Below are 21138 nucleotides of genomic sequence, written 5' to 3'. Positions count from 1 at the left end.
AAAACAGTGTCTGGCACACTGTTAATGCTGAGTATTCACTGAATAACAAGTTAAAAAAAAAAAAGAGCAAAAAAACAATGAAATACTGTAAATGTGGAAATTTTTATCTTCCACTTCAATCCCTAGAACATAAGACAACTTTTTTTAATGTTTATTTTTGAGAGAGCAAGCGGGCAAAAGGCAGATAGAGAGGGACAAAGAGAATCGCAAGCAGGCTCCACACTATCAGTACAAAGCTCCACATGGTACTTAAACCCACAAATCGTAAGATCATGACCTGAGCCAAAACCAAGAGTCAGATGCTCCAACGACTGAGCCACCCAGGCGTCCCAAGGCAATAGTAAATACACATAGGTAAGAAAACATAGCATGCAATGCAAATGGAAAGCTTAAATCCACAAAGCTGAAAAGTATCCCTTCCAAGTGTCACACACATTAGAAACCATAGCCAAAGGACACTTTGTCCTCTAGTTGCCAATAATCTACTAGAAACATTCCAGAAATTTAACTAGTCTCTTTGGGTGGTATAAGGTTTGAGTCACACAGAGGTAAGGATGATACAAATACAATAAAGAGTTGAGAGAAGAAAGCTATTGCATGTGCTAAGAGACTCCTGATAACAAATATGGAGGGACTAGGAAAAAACACTATATTCCATAATTAATTTACACTGCTTAGATTCTCAAAGCTAAACCTACTGGATTTATGGAACTTTTGTATCTAAAGTTTCCTGGGTGGCTCAGTGGGTTGAGTGTCCGACTCTTGGTTTAAGCTCAGATCATGACCATAACGTTACTGAGATGGAATCCTGAAAGGCTCTACAATGTCAGTGCTGCTTGTGATTCTGTCTCCCTCTCTTGGCCCCTGCCCCTACTCACTCACTCATTCCCTCTAAATAAACTAGGAAAAAAAATTTAGGTTTCCGTTGAACAAGTAGGATCAAATACCAACTTAATGAAAGATCAAAGAGTCAACTTAGCAAAATTACTGAGTCAATAGTATGTGAACTGATCAGTGACATGTATAATGTGAAAAACCCAATTATCTGGGGCCAAGTATTTAAATTTTAAAAGAAAAGTCTTGGGGTGCCTGGGTGGCTCAATAGGTTAATCACACTCTGGCTCAGGTCGTATCTCACAGTTCCTGAGTTAACTCAGAGCCTGCTTCTGATCCCCTCTCCCTCTCTCTGTTCCTCTCCCTCCCCTCAAAATAAACATTAAAAAACAAAAAAAATCATGACACTTTAAAAACTAAGACCAAGATGAATCTCAGGCAGAGAGGAAAATAACATTTCTGAGAACTTTCTACTATGTGCCAAGCCTTTTCCCACATGTAATAAAACAAAATCAAATCAAAAACTGTAGTAGGCAGGTATTACCTGCATCTACTATTGAGAAACCCCAAACAGAGTTTCCACTAGGATATCATTAAATGCCAAATTCAACTCAGACTGATCCCAAAGTCTGAGTATCTATCTGGGCTCTGGACTAAGTTCTGGAGTTAAAAGAACCCACAGATCATCACCAAAGGCTTTTTTGACAAAATACAAAATAAATTTTTAAATGATCCTAAATTCTTCCAAAATGATTTATACCTTACAAAAATAAGTACTTCCAGATGTAAAAAACTATTTTTGGGGGTGCCTGAGTGGCTCAGTCGGTTATGGGTCCAGCTTTGGCTCAGGTCATGATCTCATGGTTTGTGGGTTCGAACCTGGAGCCGTCAGCAGAGCCCGGGGTCTATTCTGTGTCTCCCTCTCTCTCTGCCCCTGCCCCATTCATATTCTGTTGCTCTGTCTCTCAAAAATAAATTTTAAAAATTAAAAAAAAAATTTTAACATTCATTTCTGAGAGAGACAGAACGCACAACTGGGAGAGGCCTAGACTGAGGGAGACAGAGGATCTTAAGCAGGCTTTCTGCAGGAACCCCAACTCAGAGCTCAAACTCACAAACCATGAAATCAGGACCTGAGCAGAAATCAAGAATCTGCTGCTTAACTGACTCAGCCACCAGGTGCCACAAGTACTTCCTGATTTTTACTGTGCTCATCAGGAAAAGTAATGACAAAAGCCAATTTAAAATATTTTGGTTAGGGGTGCCTGGCTGGCTCAGTTAGAACAGTGCATAATTCTTGATCCTGGGGTCATGAGTTCAAACCCACATTGGGTGCAGAGATTACTTAAATAAAACCAATATAGATATACATTAAATATATTAAATCTATATGCATTTAAATGCAGACATCAATATACTGGATATACAATCATAAAAACTGATAGAATAATTTAATACTAGATTATTTCAATTTCCTGTTTAATTCAAAACACTGAGTGTGAAGTCAATGAAATAAAAGGTAGAATTTTCTCACTTGAAAGTGCCATTCCCCAATAAACCTTGCTATAAAATGCAGACAGGATGTATCCCTTGCCATTAAAGATTAATTCTTTAAAACTGCATGTTTAAATGCATATTTAAATGTTTAAATAACACACAAAATATCCTTTTTTCATGTGATTTAAATGATATATCATTATTGTATTAAAAAGCTTTAACGTTATTTGCCCTTCCAAGAAAAAAAATCTCTAAATGCAATTTTCAAAATGCTACTACTTTATGTAACTTATGTATATTCAAATTAACTTTCTACTCATCACAGAAATTATAGAAAATTAACCCTAATGCTTTTGTGATCACATTTGTGATAATACAACCCCAACACAATCAATGAAATAAATATATACAAACTATACTCTGATGAGTTAAAAGGAAGATAACTATTTTGGGCAATGGTGCCCTGACTGTATAATAATTTTCTCCAACTGATTCAGTCTCTCATAGATCCCTACTTATTTTCTTTTTACATCTCTGAAATATAAACCTAGCCTTCCTCTCTACAGGAGGGCCAAGATGAAAAATGACGTCAATATTTATAGAATACTCATTATTATAATTGTATAATTGTGCAATAGAATAATTTACATAATTTGTGTATTTGTAAATTCTATTTACAGAATACGTATTCATTCTTCCTGAAAAGATTACTGCTTACCTGCTTACCAGAGACTGTGCCAGGCATCAAGGATACAAAATAAAGACAGTTTAACAAGCACAAATCCCAAACTTGAAGTTCTAAGTTTAGTGGAGGACACAGGAATAATCATCAAAATGTATTATTAAAAAATGCTGTAACAGTATTAATGGGAACTCCAAAGAACTTTTTACCCCCTTTGCTGAAAAATCAAGAAGAAATGCTAACCAAAATGACATGATTATCAGACTACCTATAAATATCCTTCCCATTAACTAGAAAAATTGTTACTGTAGTTAATTTAACTACAAATTACCATTTCCATTCATTAAAACAAAATATTAGATGTTCTTAAGAACAAATAATATTTTGATATATACACCAGTACTTGATAAGCAAGTATTGTCCTTACAAAACCATTTAATAACTCAGGATGACATGCACAAGAGGTTGATAATTTTTTTCTGTTAAGAGCTGGATAGTAAATATTTTACTCTAGAAGACATAGTCTTTTCCTCAACTACTCAACTCTCATCATAGCACAGAAGTAGCCATAAACAACACATAAAAGAGCCATTCCAATAGAACTTTATATTGTTACTGGAATCTGATATGATTTTTTAAAAATGTTTTATTTATTTCTGAGAGAGAGAGAGAGAGCGCACGCAAATGAGCAGGGGAGGGTCAGAGAGAGAGGGAGACACAGAATCTGAAGGCAGGCTCCAAGCTCTGAGCTAGCTGTCAGCATAGAGCCTGATGCGGAGCTCGAACCCAAGAACCTCGAGATCATGACCTGAGCTGAAGTCGGATGCTTAATCGACTGAGCCACCCAGGCACCCCACAGAATCTGATACGAGTTTAACGTTACAATATATTTCCATTTTTCTCCCACCCTTTCAAAAATGTAAAAGCTATTCTTTTTTTAAGTTTATTTATTTTGAAAAAGAGAGAGTGCATAGGGTGAAGGAGAGAGAGGCAGGTGAGAGGGGAGAGACGGGCTGGAAGGGGGAGAGAGGGGCTGGAAAGGGGAGGGAGGGAGAGAGAAAGAGAAAGAATGAATATCCCAAGAAGCCTCCGAGCTGTCAGCACAGAGCCCAATGAAGGGCTTGATCTCATGAACCATAAGATCATGACCTGAGTTGAAATCAAGAGTCAAACTTGTAACTGACTGAGCCACCCAGACACCCCTAAAAGCTATTCTTGGAACATGGGCTGTTAAAAACACAGGTGGTAGCCAGATTTGACCAAACTTTGCCAAACACTACCACTAAGAAATAAATTCTACATATCACATGATAAATACCATTCACGTTAATTTCAAGTCACATTTAGAACCTAAACTGTTATTTAACTAGTTTAACTTCTTCACCAGATTCAAACCTTACTTGATTTTTCTGGATAAATGCAGTCAAGTTCTAAAAACAGTTAAAATAAGTTCCAAAATTTTAAGCAGAGGTTGCCACAATTAAGTGCCTAGGGGGACATCAGAAGATTCAAGTAAATAGGGGCGCCTGGGTGGCTCGGTCGGTTAAGCATTAGACTTCAGCTCAGGTCATGATCTCACAGTCTGTGGGTTCGAGCCCCACATCGGGCTCCGTGCTGACAGCTCAGAGCCTGGAGCCTGCTTCTGATTCTGTGTTTCCCTCTCACTCTGCCACTCCCCTGTTTGTGCTCAGTCTCTGTCTCTCAAAAGTAAACAAACATTAAAAAAAAACAATACAAATAAATAGAGAATTTCAGGGGCCATTCTCACCACAAAAATTGAAAATTAAAAACTATCACACACAACTATCAAAACAGAGTAAACTAATGAGCTACTGGATAACCAAGCAAAACACATTAATAAAAATTGGAAACAATATCTCAAAAACATAAACAAAAAAATCACCATATGATCTAGCAATTCCACTCCTATATACTGAAGAGAACTAAAAGCAGGCACTCAAACAGATATTTGTAAAGCCATGTTCACAGCAGCACTATTCACCATATTAAAAAAAAAAAAAAGATGGAAACAATTTAAACTACTCCCCAAAATGATGTACATATTCAAGGCACACTTTATGAAAATTCCATAACCCTCTTTGGAGAAATAGAAAAGCTGAATCTCAAATTCATATGGAACTGCAAATAGATAGAAAAGCAAAATAATATTGAGAAAGAAAAAAAAACAGGACTCACACATACTGATTTCAAAACTTGCTAGAAAGCTATAGTAATCAAACGGTGTCATACTGCATAAGAGAAACAGAGCAATGGATAAAATTGACAGTCCAGAAATAAACCCTCACTAATATATTAAATAGATATTTGACAATGGCGCCAACACCATTCAATGGAGAAGGAATAGTCTATGCAACAAATGGTACTGAGATAACTGAATCACGTATGCAAAAGACTAAAGCTGGACTCCTTCCTCGTTTCATACAAATATTAACTCAAAGATCAATGGCCTAAATGTAAGAACTAAAACTATAAACTATTAAAACACTCCACTCCTAGGTATATACTGAACAGAAATGAAAATATGTGACCATAAAGAGATTAAAACACATGTGTTTACAGCAGTATTATTGATAATAACCAAAAAGTGGAAAAAATATACAAATGTCCATTGATGCATGACAAAAATTGCGGCAACTAAATAGCAATGGACTATTCAGCCATAAAAATAACAACTTTGATACATTCTTCGTGGATGAATTTTGAAAACATTATGTTAAGTGAAAAACACTATTCAGGAACAAAAAGACATGCATTTTATGATTTCATTTACATGAAAAACCCACAATAGGGAAATACATAGAGACAGAAAGTAGACTGATAACTGTCAGGTGAATGGGAAATGACTGCTTAATGGGTATGGGATTTTCATTTGAGGTGGTAAAAAAATTCTTTGCAACTAGACAGAGGCAGTAGTTGTCCAATACTGTCAATGTACAAATATCAATGACATATACACTTTAAAATGGTTAATTTTATGTTTTGTGCATTTTACCTCAGTTCTTTAAAAAAAAGGGGGGGAGGAGAATATTGGGGTTGTGCAGGACAGGTGTAATAATTCAGAAATAATTCATTTTAATTATGATATTTAATTTTAAAACTTTAAATAACATTAAATGTGGATTCATTAGGGGCGTCTGGGTGGCTCAACTGGTTAAGTGTCTGACTTCAGCTCAGGTCCTGATTTCACAGTTCGTGGGTTGGAGCCGCATGTCAGGCTCTGTGCTGACAGTTCAGAGCCTGGAGCCTGCTTCTGATTCTGTTGTCTCCCTCTCTCTCTGACCCTCCCCTGCGCATGCTGCCTCCCTCCCTCTCTCTCAGAAATAAATAAAACATTAAAAAAAAAAATTTAAACGTGGATTCATTAGGTATATACCCAAGAGAAATGAAAACATGCACCCACGTGAAAATTTTTACACAAATCTTCCTAGTAATATTCATAATAGCCAAAATGTGAAAACAAACCAAAGATCCATCAACTGATGAATGGATAAACAAAATGTGGTATAGTCATGTACTGGAATATTAATCACAAAAAGGAACAAAGTACTGATACGTGCTACAATATGGATGAACCTTCAAAACATATCCTAAGTTAAAGAACTCAATCACAAAGACCATATATTACATAATTCAATTTATAGGAAATATTCAAAATGGGAAAATCCACAGAAAAAGAATAGACCAGTGGTTTTCTAGGGCTGAGGGCGGTGACTGCTAATGACATAATGAAACATTTTTAAGTTAGATTATGGTAATGGATGTACAACTCAATGAATATATTTTTAAAAAATCACTGAATTATATACTTTTGTCTTTTTTTAAGATTTTATCTTGGGGCACTTGGGTGGCTCAGGTGATTAAACATTCAACTCTGGATTTCGGCTCAGGGCATGATCTCACATTTGTGAATTCAAGCCTTGGATCTGGCTCTGTGCTGACAGTGTAGGGCCTGCTTGGGATTCCCTCTCCCTATCTCTCTGCACCCCCATGGCCCCACTCATGCTAGCTCACTCTCTCTCAAAATAAATAAATAAACTTAAAAAAAATATTTTATTTTTAAGTAATCTCTACACCCGACATGGAGCTTGAACTTACAACTCCATGTTATCAAGAGACTCACACTTCACTGAATGAACCAAATACTTAAAATAGCATGCTTTAAATGGGTATATTGAATTGTATATTAATTATGCCACAATAAAGCTATTGAAATTTAAAACATGAAGTTTTACCTGTTCCCACAAACAAAAATTAACTCAAACTCATCAAAAATCTTAATGTTAAGAGCTAAAACTATAAAATTCTTTTAAAATACCCAGCAATAAGTCTTCACAGCCTAGGATTTGGCAACAGATTCATAAAAAGGAAACCAAAAGATCAACAAAAGAATATACAGGTAAAGTGAACTTCATCAAATTTAAGTTTTTTTGTGAAGAGGGCACTATCAACAGTGCTAAGACATCCACACAACAGGAGAAAACATTTGCAAACCATACATATGTAATAAAGGTCTCTATCTAGAATATATACATGACTTCCACAACCCAACAACAGAAAGACAAACCCAATTAATAAAACAATAAAGGAAAAAGTGTGAAATGGATGGTGGTGATGGCTGTACAACAATGTAAATGTGCATAATGCCACTGAAATACACACCTAAAAATCTTTAAAATATCAATTTTATGTGTGTATATTTTACACTCATTTTTTTTAAACAGGCAAAGGACTCAAATAGACACTTCTCCAAAGAAGAGAATAACCAGTTGGCATACGAAAAGATGCTCATTAGTCATTAAGGCAATGCAAATAAAACAGTAAGATACCACTTCACATTCATTAAAATGGCTATTAAAAAAAAAAAAACCTGGTAAATACTGGCCAGAATGTAGAGAAATTAGAATCTTCATACACTGCTGGTAGGAACATAAAATAGTGCAGTGGGGGAGCCTAGGTAGCTCTTTCGGTTAAGCATCCAACTCTGGATTTCAGCTCAGGTCACGATCTCACAGTTACTGAGATGAAGCCCTGAGTCCTGCTCTGCACGGACAGCATGAAGCCTGCTGGGGTTCTCTCTCCCTCTCCCTCCCTCTCTCTCTCTTTCTCTCTCCCAACCCAGTTGTGTGTGCACATGCTCGCTCTCTCTCAAAATAAATAAAGATGGGGGGAAAAAAAAGGACCTTGTATTCATGGACTGGAAGATTTAATATTGTCAAAATGTATATATATACTACTGAGGTGCCCTGGCTGGCTCAGCCAGTAGAGCAAGGAACTCTTGATCTCAGGACTGTCAGTCTGAATCCCACATTGGACATAGAGATTACTTAACAATAAAATCTTACGAAAAATAAAAGTACATATTACTGAAAGGCCCTCTATAGATTCAACTTAATCCTTATCAAACTTACAAAGGCATTTTTTACCAAAATAGGAAAAAAAGCCCTAAAATTTATATGGAACCATAAGAGACTCCTGAATACTCAAAGCAATAATGAGCAAAGAGAATACAGCAGAAATCTCACACTTTCTGAGAGATGGAGAGAGACAGAGCATGACAGGGGGAGGGGCAAACAAAAGGGGAGACATAGAATCTGAAGCAGTCTCCAGGCTCTGAGCTGTCAGCACAGAACCCGATGTGGCGCTTGAACCCACAGACCATGAGATCATGACCTGAGTCAAAGTCGGACACTTAACCAACTGAACCACCCAGGTGCCCCTCATACTTTCTGATTTCAAAATGTATTACAAAGCCACAGTAATCAAAATACAAAGGGACATATTGACCAAAAGAACAGAAAAGAGAGGCCAATAATAAACCTACACATTTACAGTAAACTATCTTCAACAACAAGGGTAAGAATATACAATGGGGAAAGGACAGGCTCTTCAACAAATGGTACGGGAAAAGTGAATATCCACTTAGAAAAAGAATGAAATTAAATCTTTAACTTACACCGTACACAAAAACCTACTCAGAATTAAGTAAGCCTTAAATGTAAGTCCTAGAAGAAAATAGAGGAAAAGTTTTGTTGACATTGGCCTTAGCAATGATTTGGATGTGACACCAAAGGCATACGAAACAAAAGGATAGATATACAGGCTTCTTCTGCACAGCAAAGGAAATGATCAGCAAAGTGAAAAGGCAACATACAGAATGAGAAAATGTATCTGCAAATCACATATCTGATAAAAAGGAAATATCCAATATATAGAAGGAACTCTTATAACCCAACTGCAAAACTATCCAATTTAAAAATGGGCAAAAAGGGGCACCTGGCTGGCTCAGTCAGTAGAGCATGTGACTCTTGATCTTGGGGTCCTGAGTTCAAGCCCGACGCTGGGCACAGAGCTTGCTTAAAAAACAATAAACAAACAATAAATAAGTAAAAATGGGCAAAAGATCTGAATAGACGTTTCTCAAAAGAAGACATAAAATGGTAAAAAGGTATCGAAAAGGTGCTCAATAGAATTATCAGAAATGCAAATCAAAACCAATGTGGTATCTATCGCCTTACAGCTATTAAGATGGCTATTTTACAAAAAAAAAAAAAAAAAAAAAGATAAGTGTTGGTGAGAATGTGGGGGAAAAGGGAATCCTTGTATACTGTTGGTGGGAATGGAAATTGGTACTATGAAAATCAGTATGGAGATTCCTCAAAAAATTAAAACTAGAACTACCAGGGCACCTGGGTGGCAGCTCAGCGGGTTAAGTGTCTGACTTGGGCTCAGGTTATGATCTCATGGTATGTGGGCTCGAGTCCCATATTGGGCTGTATGCTGTCAGCACAGAGCCTGGTTCAGATCCTCTGTCTCACGTCTACACATCCCCTACTCACACCAAGTGCGCAGTTTCTCAAAAATAACCACAAAAAAAAAAAAAAAAAAACAGAAAAATAAACCTGAAATTGGGATCTCAAAGAGATACATATATTTCCATGTTTACCAGATCATTATTTACAATAGCAAAGACCTAGAAACAGCCTTAATATCCATCAACAGATATATAGTTAAAGCAAATGTGATATGTATGCATACAATTGAAAATTATTCAGCCTTTTTAATACATCTTTTTATGTTCCATTTTACACTTGAGAGAGAGAGAGCACACAAGAGCAGGGGAGGGGCAGACAGATGGAGAAAGAATCCGAAACAGGCTCCAGCCTCTGAGCTGTTAGCACAGAGCCTGACGCAGGGATTGAACTCATGAGCCAGGAGATCATAACCTGAGCCAAAGTCAGACACTTAACCGTCTGAGCCACCCAGGCACCCCAATCTTTTTTTTTTTTTTTAAAGAAAGGTCTACACCCAACATGGGGCTCCTACTCATGACCCCGAGATCAAGAGTCACATGCTCTACCAACCAGGCACCGTCTCTGCCTTCTTTTTAAGAAACAAATCCAACCAGTTACTACAACATAAATCAACACAGAAGACATTACGCTAAAGGAAATAAGACACAGAAAAACAAATTCTACATGATCCCACTTATTAACACAAATACAACTAGTCAAATTCACAGAGGCAGAATATAGAATGATAGTTGAGGTAGGAAGAGAAAGAAAATCAGGGAAGTGTTAAAGGGTACAGTTTCACATATACAAGATGAGTTAAGTCCTAGAGATCTACTACACAGCATAGTGCATACAGTTAACAATAACATATTGTATACTTGAAAAATATGGTAAGAGGGTAGGTCTTATGTTTTAATGTTCTCAAAAGAAGAAAAAGGGGAGGTACCTGCGTGGCTTAGTCAGTTAAGCAACCCACTCTCGATTTTGGCTCAGATCATGATCTCACGGTCGTGAAATGGAGGCCTGTGTCAGTCTCTGAGCTGAGCATGGAGCCTCCTTAAGATTCTCTATCTCCCTCTGCCCCTCTCCCCTGCTCACGCTGTAGCTCTCTAAAATTCAATTTTTAAAAAATTAAAAAAAGAAACAAAAACCACCTACAGCATATCCACAAACTAACTGCCTGATTAAAAAAAAAAAAGAGGGAGGGAATAAACTTTTAGGCCTATGGTTAAAATATATGACATTATATATGGTGCTAATTCTACAGGTGTACACTGATCTTTAAATTCATCAAAATGTATAGATTAAATATGTACACTTTCATGTAACAAAATAAAAATTAAAGGGAAAAAGGTCAAAATCACCATGTGGCACAGCAATTCTATCCTGGGATATTTACATGAGAGATTTAAAAACAAGTGTTCAAATAAAATAATTGTATGCAACTATTTACAGCAACATCATCCATCATAGCCAAAAAATAGAAATACAAGGAACAACAAGTGTTGACGAGGAGTGGAGAAAAAGGAACCCTTCTGCACTGATAGTAGCAATGCAAACTGGTATAGGAATTATGGAAAACAGTATAGAGGTTTCTCAAAAAGTTATCAGTAGAACCACCCTATGATCAAGTAACCACACTATTGGGAATCTACCAAAAAAACACAGAAACACTAATTTAAAGGGATACCTGCATCATGACGTGTATTAACACCATTATTTACAAGAGCCAAATAATGGAAGCAGCCCAAGTGCCCACTGATACATGAGTAGATAAAGAAGAAATATATATATATATATATATATACACACACACACACAACGATATATTATTCATCCATTAAAAAAAAACAAGAAATTTTTCAATCTGTAATGACATGGATGAAGCTAAGAGAAATAAGTCTGTCAGAGAAAGACAAGTTTCGTATGATTTCACTCATATGCAGAATTTAAGAAACAAAACAAATAAGCAAAGGAAAAGAGAAGAGACAACCAAGAAACAGATCTTTAAGATAGAGAACTGATAGCTACCAGAAGGGAAGTTGGTGGGAATATGGGTAAAACAGGTTATGGAGATTAAGGAGTACACTTGTGATGAGCACGGAGTTGAAATTGTTGAACTATACTGTACACTTGAAACTAATATAACACTTATGTTAACAATACTGGAATTAAAATTTTTTAAAAGACATATGTGACCAATAAAACAAATAGATAAGTAAAATACAAAAAATGGAAACAAACCAACGTCCATGAACTGATGACTAAAAAAAATGTGGTAAATCCACATTATGGAATATCATTCAGCCACAAAAAGAAATTTAAGTACTGATACTCACTATACTCACAATGCAACTTGAAAACAAGAGCAGTGGTTCCCACGGGCTAGGAAGAGATGCCTGGAGGGCTCAGTCGGTAGAGCATGCAACTCTTAAATCTCAGGTTTCTGAGTTCAAGCCCCATGTTGGGTATAGAGATTACTTAAAAATAAAATCTTTATGGCCAGCCGGAAGGCTCAGTTTGTTAAACATTCAAACTCTTGATTTCAGCTCAGGTTAGGATCTCACAGTTTGTGAGTTTGAGCCTGATGTATGGAGCCTGATTAGGACTCTCTTCCTCCCTCTCTCTCCTGCTCCCCTGCTCTCTTGCTGGCTCTCTTTCTCTCTCTCAAAAAAAAAAAAAAAATTATTTAAAGAATAAAAAATTAAAAAACAAAACAAAACAAAAAAAAAGGAAAATGGGGAGTAACTGATTAAAGAATCAGGAGTTTCTTTTTGGGTGCTGAAAATGTTTTACAATTAGATAGTGGACGTGGCTGCACAACACTGTAAATAAAAGAAATGCCAAAGAATTATATACTTTAAAATCATTAAAATGAGAGGGGGGTGCATGGGTGGCTCAGTTGGTTAGGCATCTACCTTTGGCTTAGGTCATGATCTTGTGGTTTGTGAGTTCGAGGCCTGTGTTAGGCACTTTGTTGTCAGCACAGAGCCCACTCTGGAGCCTATGTCTCCCACTCTCTCTGCCCTTCCCCCTGCTCCTGCACATGTGCACGCTCCCTCTCATAAATACATAAATAAAATCATTAAAATGGTAAATTTTATAAGCTATTTAAACTGTACCTCATTTTCTTTATTTTTTTAAGTAGGCTTCAGGCCCAGCATTGAGCCCAAGGTGTGGCTTAAACTTAACATCACTGAGATCAAGACGAGTGGAGATCAAGAGTTGGATGCTTAACTAACTGAACTATGCTGGCGCCCTTGATCTCATTTTCTTAAAAACTAAGTATCTAGGGGCACTTGAGTGGCTCAGTCAGTTAAGTGTCCATCTCCTGGTTTCAGCTCAGGTTATGATCTCACAGTTTTGTGAGTTCAAACCCCACGTCAGGGTCCACATTGACATTGTAGGGCCTACTTGGGATTCTCTATCTCCCTCTCTTTTGCCCCTCCCCCACTCACGCTGTCTCTTTCTCTCTCAAAATAAACAAAATAAACAAACTCGGGGCGCCTGAGTGGCTCAGGCGATTAAGCATCAGACTTCGGCTCAGGTCATGATCTCACGGTTCATGGGTTTGAGCCCCATGTCGGGCTCTGTGCTGGCACCTAGCTCAGAGCCTGGAGCCTGTTTTGGATTCTCTGCTTCCCCCTCTCTCTGACCCTCCCTGCTCACGTTGTCTCTCTCTCTCAGAAATAAATAAAACATTTAAAAAATAAATAAACTAAAAAAAAGTCTTTCCATTAGGAAAAAAAACAACAACAAACTAAGTGTCTAGTTTCCTAAGGTAACTATTTTTTAAATGGAACATTTTGTATCTGGTATGATAAACTGAAAGAACATTTCATTACTTCATAGTTACACTTACATTGTGGCTATTTATTAGCAAATAAACATAACTCAAATCAGACAAATTCTCATACTAGGTAGAAGTTAACATGTAGCTTTAAAATACAGGACAGATTTGCAGGTAACATTTGTCTTTCTAAACATGTTTTTAGGCCAAATTGACATGCAGACATGAAAGAAACTAATAATCAAATTTCTACCCTCAATTTAATCTTCCATTTATAATCAGAAACAGAAGAGGCAGCATAGCAGAGAGAAAAATGCTCTGAAACCAGATGGCCCTGACTAGAATACTAGCACCATCACTTGGGAAACCACTAAATCTGTCTAACCTTGCATTTTCTAATCTGTAAACCTGAAACAATGACTGTGCCTAGCAACTCATGGGGTTGTTCTGAGGATTATAAAATGAGATAATACTTAAGTGCTTAGTAGAGAGCCTGGCTGCCTAGCATATGGTATTCAATATATGTTAAGTAGTATCATTAACAATAGGAGCCAATATCCACCATATGCCATGCACTGTGCTAAGACTTAACTTTCCAAATGTTTTATGAATTAAGATACTAAACATAGGAGTTAAGTATGGTCTCAAATGGAGATCTGTCCAGTTCCAAAGCCCATGTTCTTTCTACAATGCCAAACTACTTTTCTATGCAAGGCATTCATCTTTATAACTTTGTCATTATCAACTGAGAAGTTAATTAAATTACTTCACATTTACTATAGAAACATAAAAACATAATAAGGCTAATTAAATAAACTATTGATAAATACTTAAAATAAAAAAAACTATTGGGGCACCTGGCTGGCTCAGTCAATAGAGCATATGACTCTTGATCTTAGGGTTGTTAAGTTTGAGCCTCACATTGGGTGCAGAGCTTACTTAAAAAATGTAAAACTATATTTTAAAATGAATACACACATACGTACATGCTATAATGATTTCCAATTTGATCAACTTTAACAAATCCTTAATAACTATATAGAAAAACTCTTTTATTTTGGGGCACCTGGGTGGCTCAGTCGGTTGAGTGCCTGAGTTTGTCTCAGGTCATGATCTCACAGTTTGTGGGTTCAAGCTCCGTGTCGGGCTCTATGCTGACAGCTTGGAGCCTGCTTCATATTCTGTGTCTCCCTCTGTCTCTGCCTCTTCCCCTACTTGTGCTCTGTCTCTCTCTCTCAAGAATAAACAAACATTAAAAAAAAGAAAAACCTCTTACAATTTTTTTAAATGGAATTTAATCTATGTTTTTTCCTGATGAGTAGCAGCCAAAAATCAGAAACAACTAAATACAACTAAATACACATGGGAATAAACATAATCCAATCATTTAAACAAAAAAAAAAAAAAAAAAAGGGAGAATTCAGGTAAAGGCCTAGACCCTGACTACCCATCTTGAACAATATCCTTTCCTGCCCCACCCTTTGTAACTTACTTATCACAACATATTGAACTCCTTCATCTCCTAAAGCAGCAAATATTTCAATCCATGGAATCCTAAATCATATTTTTCTCAGCCTAGTACACATTCTCCTGCCCCAACTTCTACCATATTTCCATCTTACAAATGGCTTGCACATAAAAAAAAAGTAACTGGTAAATGAGAATATACTGCCTCACTTATTAGCAGTAATTCTCAAAATGCAATATTACAATAAAATATACTTGCTAGTGTCACTTTTATTTATTTAAAATGTGTATTTATTTTTGAGAGAGAGAAAGCATGCAGAGCAGAGAAAAAGAGGGGAAATGAGGATCGAAGCCTTGTGTGGACAGCAGAGCACCAGACAGGGGGCTCAAACCCACAAACCATGAGATCATGACCCCAGCTGAAGTCGGACACACAACTGACCTAAGTCACCTAGGTACTCCTATCTTCTAAGTTTTGCAAGTGACTGTGGGGTGCCTGGGTGGCTCAGTTGGTTAAGTGTCCGACCTCATCTTGGGTCATAATCTCATAGCTCATGGGTTCGAGCCCTACATTGGGCTTACTGCTGTTGGCATGGAACCCGCTTTGGATCCTCAATTGGATCTCTTTCTCTCTCTCTCTCTGTCCCTCCCGTCTCAAAAAACAAACAAAAAAAACCTTAGAAAGTAACTCCTACGATAAAAAAAATTACATAAAAAATTAAGTAAAATTCATTCTGTTAGGACAATTATTACCTTGATATTAAAACCAAAGACATTACAAGAGAACTATACATCAGTATCCCTAATGCATGAAAGGATAAAAACCTTCAAGAAAATACCAGCAATCCAAATACAGTAATCTATAAAAACTATTATACAATTCTACACCTCTACACAAGTGGCATTTATCCCAGGAATGCAAAACTGGTTCAACATACAAAAAATCAATGTAATACATACATTAAAAAATGAAGAGGGGATGGAACGACACCAATATAAAAAGGTTTTGTACAGTGAAGAAAACCACCAACAAAATGGCAAGGTAACCTACTGAATGGGACAAGATATTTGCAAATAATATATCTGATTAGAAGTTAATATTCAAAATATATAAAGAACTTATACAACTCAACACCAAGACAAATACTCTGATAAAAAAGGCACAAAGGATCTGAATACACACTTTCCCAAAGATATACAGATAGCCAACAGACATGAAAAGACATTTAACATCACTGGGTGCAACTGAGTTGGTCAGTTGAGTGTCCCGACTTTTGATTTCAGCTCAGGTCATGATCTCAAAGTCGTGAGATTGAGCTCCATATGGGGCTCCACACTGATAGCATGGAGTCTACTTGGGTTCTTTCTCCCTCCCTCCCTCCCTCCCTCCCTCCCTCCCTCCCTCCCTCCCTCTCTCTCTCTCCCTCTACCCCTCCCAAAATAAATTTTAAAAATCTTAAAAAAAAAAAAAAAAAAAATCAAAAGAAACTAGGAATACCCTTCCTCAATCTGATAAAGAACACATACAAAGAATGTTCAGACAACTGTCATGCTTAATGGTGAACAACTGAATGCATTTCCCCTAGGACCAGTAATAATAGAAGGATATCCACCCTCATCATTTCTATTCAACAGAATACTGGAAGTTCCTGCAAAGATAATTAGGCAAGGAACAGAATTAATGCATTAGGATTAGGGGGAAAAAAAAGTAAAATTATCTCTATTTATAGATGACATGATCTTGTATATGGGAAATCCCACAAAACAAAAATAAAGAAAATTATTAAAACAGAGTTCAGTAAGATTGCAAGATACAAGATCAATACACAAAAACCCACTATATTTCTATATACTAACAAGAAACCACCCAAAACAAAATTAAGGGGCTCCTGGCTAGCTCAGGATCCTGAGCAACTCTCAATCTCAGGGTCCTGAGTTCAAGCCCTGTGTTGGGGCACGCAGACTACTTAAAAACAAAACAAAACAATTCCATTTAAAATAGCATCCATAAAGTAGAATTAAATGTTTAAAAAGAAGTGCAAGGGGCACCTGGGTGGCTCAGCTGGTTAAGCGTCCAACTTCGGCTCAGGTCATGACCTCATGGTTTGTGAGTTCAAGTCCCACACTGGACTCTGTGCTGACAGCTCATAGCCTAGAGCCTGCTTCAGATTGTGTCTCCCTCTCTCTCTGCCCCTCCCCTGCTCATACTCTGTCTGTCCCTCTCTCTCAAAAATAAGTAATAAACATTAAAAAATTAGAATAAAATATTTTTTTTAAAAAAGGAGTGCAAGACTTGTTATGCTGAAAACCCTAAACCACCACTAACAACATTAAAGACCTAAATAAATGAAACAATATTCCATAGTTAGGGATTGGAGATAATATTGCTAAGATGAAAAAAAAAAGCTTCAAAACAATCTATAGATTCAACAATCTCTACCAAAATTCCAGTTCCCTTTTCTGCAGAAATTGACAAGCTGATATATATATATAAACTAAATGCAACGGGATAAAATAGACAAAACAATCTTGAAAATGAGAAACAAAATTAGAGGACATACACTTCCTGATTTCAAACTTACTACAAAATTATATCAATCATAAATGTGTGGCAGTGGCATAAGGACATATACAGTTCAATGGAAAACCATAATTGAGAGTCCACAAATAAATCCATATATATTTTCAACAAGGGTGCCAAAACCATTTATTAAGAATAGTCTTTTCAGGGGCGCCTGGGTGGCTTAGTCGGTTAAGCGTCTGACTTTCGCTCAGGTCATGATCTCGCGGTTCGTGGGTTCGAGCCCCGCATCGGGCTCTGTGCTGACAGCCAGCTCGGAGCCTGGAGCCTGTTTCAGAGTCTGTGACTCCCTCTCTCTCTGACCCTCCCCTGCTAATGCTGTCTCTCTCTCTCTCTCCTAGAAATAAATAAAACATTAAAAAATTAAAAAAAAAAAAAAAAAAAAAAGAATAGTCTTTTCAACAAATGGTGCTGGGACAACTAGATACCCTCAGGCAAAAGAAATTGGGCTCCTATCTCAAACCATATACAGAAAATCCTAAAAGGATAAAGGACCTAAATTTAAGAGCAAAAAATACAATTTTTTGTATCATAGGAGTAAACCTTCCTGATTAAGATTTTATTTTTAGTATATATATCTTTTTAAGATTTTATTTTTAAGTAATCTCTAAACTCAATGTGGGAGTTTAACTGACAACCCCCAGATTAAGAGCTGCATGCTCTAACTGACTGAAACCAACCAGGTACCCCATCTTCCTGATTTTAGAGTAGACCCTGTTCTCTTACATTTGACACCAAAAGCACAAAGGAAAAACAACTGATAAGCTGGACTTGATCAAAATTAAAAACCTTTGTGCTTTGGGGCACCTGGGTGGCTCAATCACTTAAGCAACTGACTCTTCATTCAGCCTCAGGTCATGATCTCACGGTTCATGAGTTTGTGAGTCCCATGTCCAGCTCCATGCTGCCAGTGGAGAACTTGCTAGGGATCCTCTTCTCCCTCTCTCTACCCCTCCCATACTCATACGCATGCTCCTTCTCTTCCTCTCTCCCAAAATAAACTTAAAAAAAATGGTTAGGGAAGTAAATTTCATGTTATGTGTACTTTATTACAATTAAAAACTAGTGGCATCTGGGTGGCTCAACTGGTTAAGCGTCCAACTCTTCATCTCAGCTCAGGTTTTGATCTCAGGGTCATGAGTTCAAGCCCTGTGCTGGACTCCACACTGGGTGTGAAGTATACAATAAATCAAATAAATGGATGAATAAATAAATAATAGGGGCATCTGGGTGGCTCAGTCAGTTAAGCATCAACTCTTGATTTCAATTCAGGTTATGATCTCACTGTTCATGAGATGGAGCCCCACGTCAGCATGGAACCTATTTGGGATTCTCTTTCCCTCCCTGTGTCCCTCCCCTACTCGTGCTCTCTCACTCTCACAAAGTATATAAACATTTAAGAAAATAAAAATAAGTTAAAAAAATAAAAAATAAAAACTTGGGGTGCCCGGGTGGCTCTCTAAGTGTCTTGATTTCAGCTCAGGTCATGATCTCAGTCATGAGACTGAGCCCTACTCAGGCTTCATGCAAAGCATGGAGCCTGAGGTTTAAGATCCTCTTTCTCCCTCTCCCTTTAACCCTTCCTGTCCTTCTCTCTCTCTCTCAAAATAAATAATAAACTAAATAAATAATAAAACTAAATAAAGAACTCCCACCAAAACAGGCACAACATTCATATACTGATGGTTAGAAATGTAACCATATATACTTATTTTAAGTGGTGAAACATAGCAATATTTTTCGAAATTCTATATGTATTTAACTTTGACTCCTAAGTCCAGGTCTTGAGAGTAAAGATTTATTCTACAGATGTATTCGCATACATTGAAAATCATTATGTGTACGGTTGTTCACTTTCGGCAAAAGAATATCTGAATTGAAAACGCCCATGTTCATACAACAGAATAGTATCCAGATGTAAAAAAGAATGGGAGAAGTATGTTATAAAATGGAAAGAATTCAGGGTACCTGGCTAGCTCAGTCGATAAAGCACTCAACTCTTTATCTTCAGACTGTAAATCTGAGCCCCACATTGGGTATAGAGATTACTTAAAAATAAGATCTTTAAAAATGAATAATGGGGCACCTGGGTGGTTCAGTCAGTTAAGCGTCCGACTTCAGCTCAGGTCATGATCTCGCGGTTCGTGGGTTCCAGCCCCATTTGGTGCTAACAGCTAGCTCAGAGCCTGCAGCCTGTTCCAGATTCTGTGTCTCCCTCTCTCTGACTCTCCCCTGCTCATGTTGTCTCTCTCTCTCTCTCTCTCAGAAATAAATAAAACATTAAAAAAATTAAATGAATGGAAAGATTTCTAAAATATATTAAATGAAAAGGCAAAATTAGGTGTGCATAATCTGCTACCTTTGTCATAAAAAGGGTGGGAGGTGCCACAGGAATTGAAGGTATTTAATGAGCAGACAAGGATCAAGGACACTTCACTGGTTACCTTTTTGTATTGTATTTCTGAGCCACATATCTATTCAAAACTTCAATTCAGTTTAGAAGTTAAAAGTAGGGGAGCACCTGGGTGGTTCAATCAGTTAAGCATCCAACTTTTAGTTACGGCTCAGGTCATGATCTTACAGTTTGTGTGTTCAAGCCCCATTTGGTCTCTGAATTAACAGTGCAGAGCCTACATGGGATTCTCATTCTCTTTCTCTCAAAATAAATAAACTTAAAAATAAATAAATAAAAGTAGAAAGTAGTAGAGGCACCTGGGTGGCTCAGTCAGTTTAAGCATCGTACTCCTTGATTTTGGCTCAAGTCATGATCTCAGGGTCCTGAAATCAAGCCCCATGTTTGGCTCCATGCTCAGCGCTGGGCCTGCATAAGTTTCCTCTCTCTCGGGGAGCCTAATGGCTGAGTTAAGTTGAGCTTCTGACTGTTTTGGCTCAGGTCATGATCCAAAGGTTCATGAAACTGATTCCCGAGTATGGCTCTGCACTAACAGCACAGATCATGCTTGGGATTTTCTCTCTCCCACTCTCTCTGCCCCTTCCCTACACTCTCTCTCTCAAAATAAATAAACATTTAAAAAAAATTTTCTCTCTCTCCCTTTTTCCCCTTTGCCCCCATACAGGGGATCTCTCTCAAAACAAAAAAAATAGTAGTTAATCACAGTCTATTTTGCATACTTAAGCTTGCTTTTTTTTTTTTTTTTTGAAGGTAGGGGGAGCAAGTGAGAGAGAGAGAGAGAGAGAAAAGCAGGGCTGGAACTCAAGAAACATGAGATAATGGTGCTCGCTTCGGCAGCACATATACTAAAATTGGAACGATGCAGAGAAGATTAGCATGGCCCCTGCGCAAGGATGACACGCAAATTCGTGAAGCGTTCCATATTTTTTATAGGAGGATTAGGAGGAACTTGACGGAGGAACAAGGGGGAGAAGAAGGGCGGAAATGGTGGGGGAAAGGGAGAGAGGCAAACCATGAGAGACTCTTGAATGCTGACAAAAACTGAGGACTGATGGATGTGGG

The 21138-nt window shown here is 37.4% G+C and overlaps 1 protein-coding gene and 1 non-coding gene across 5 annotated transcripts in view; one reads left to right on the top strand and one right to left on the bottom strand.

Annotated features, from left to right (window-relative positions):
• NSD1 (nuclear receptor binding SET domain protein 1) overlaps positions 1-21138 on the bottom strand; it is a 139201-nt gene that overhangs the window by 99628 nt on the left and 18435 nt on the right. The gene's annotated exons all lie outside the window — the stretch shown is intronic.
• LOC120236807 lies at positions 20898-21004 on the top strand. The gene has a single exon (XR_005529774.1). It is a non-coding gene; the product is annotated as a U6 spliceosomal RNA (small nuclear RNA).

This window comes from Hyaena hyaena, unplaced genomic scaffold (assembly GCF_003009895.1).
Source record: "Hyaena hyaena isolate Hyena2069 unplaced genomic scaffold, ASM300989v1 scaffold_160, whole genome shotgun sequence".
NCBI classification, from domain to species: Eukaryota; Metazoa; Chordata; class Mammalia; order Carnivora; family Hyaenidae; genus Hyaena; species Hyaena hyaena.
The sequence above is the reverse complement of the archived record's forward strand: the minus strand, read 5'-3'. Positions and strand labels throughout refer to the sequence as shown.